Source organism: Branchiostoma floridae, chromosome 5 (assembly GCF_000003815.2).
Source record: "Branchiostoma floridae strain S238N-H82 chromosome 5, Bfl_VNyyK, whole genome shotgun sequence".
In the NCBI taxonomy this organism is placed as follows: domain Eukaryota; kingdom Metazoa; phylum Chordata; class Leptocardii; order Amphioxiformes; family Branchiostomatidae; genus Branchiostoma; species Branchiostoma floridae.
In genome coordinates this window covers 10,669,482-10,670,685 of record NC_049983.1, presented here as the reverse complement: position 1 = coordinate 10,670,685, position 1,204 = coordinate 10,669,482, and positions in this window count along the sequence as shown.

Sequence of the window (1,204 nt, the reverse complement as noted above, 5' to 3'; positions counted from 1 at the left end):
TCAAAGTTCTAGAACCAATATTTCGATATTAAAGCTTTCCGTTTGACACAGTTTTTGTTGTTGAATGCAGCTGAAGCTTTACCAAAAGATCTCCAGTTGTATTCACCCTTTTCTTTTTTGAACATCGACTTTCGATGTTCGTTACACAAAATAAATGCCATCAGTGGTGAACAATGCAAAGTAAACTACTTGTCACATAATCATGCGTTATCGTTAGCTTGAGGGACATTTGACATTAAAGCGATAACGTTGAATAATATCGATGTACAAAATCTTATTTCACATGTAAGTACAAACGATTGAAGTTACCACCGCTTTCCTGTGGTTCAGATGTCTTGATCCAGATGATAGATCTTTCCTTGGTGCTGAAAAGCCTTCTATTGCATGCTCTGAATTCACAAACACCGAAATTCATTTGCTGTTGGCGTTTTCTGCTCATTCCTTCAGGCACTGATGAAATTAGCTACTGACCAGTGGCATGTCCCGTGTTGTGGTATGTGGTATATTGACCATTGAGCGAGTGTGTAACGTTATACTTATAGCTCAGCAAGAATATTTGTCTGAACACAACCATTTATTATATACTGAACATCAAAAGGCTCGACCGGGTACCAAACTCCAGGATTTATGAACTAACCCAAACAAAGCCGTTGACTGAACATGTACGCTCGAGGCAGTTGAACTTTCTTGGTCATATCCTGCGCATGCCCGAGGACGAACCTGCCAATATCTATGCACTGTATGTACCAACGCATGGGAAACGCAGACGAGGACGCCAAGCTACCTCCTATTTAAATTACATTCAACAGCTCCTAGGAGATTACAATGACCAGATCTCCGCGAAGCAAATCAGTCATCTAGCTGCCGACAGAAGGTCTTGGAAGAAACTTACAGTCGCCTGCGTCGCAGCCGACCGATGATGATGATGATTATATAAAGAAGCCCCATTTATTATATAAAGAAGCCCTAAAATACTAGCAAACACAGCTTCTTACAGCCGCCACGGTCACGATCTAACATGGTACGCAAGATTTGATGTTGAAACTAGAAAGGCCGGTATTTGCTTAGGAGCAAATTCAGCTATTTTCACTCCGCTCTCCCCCTTTATGCAAACATGGACTGTTCCAAAATTGATTTGAAAAAATAAATCCCATGTGAGAATGACCTGGAACTACGTTGCTACTATAGAATTTTTATTATGTAT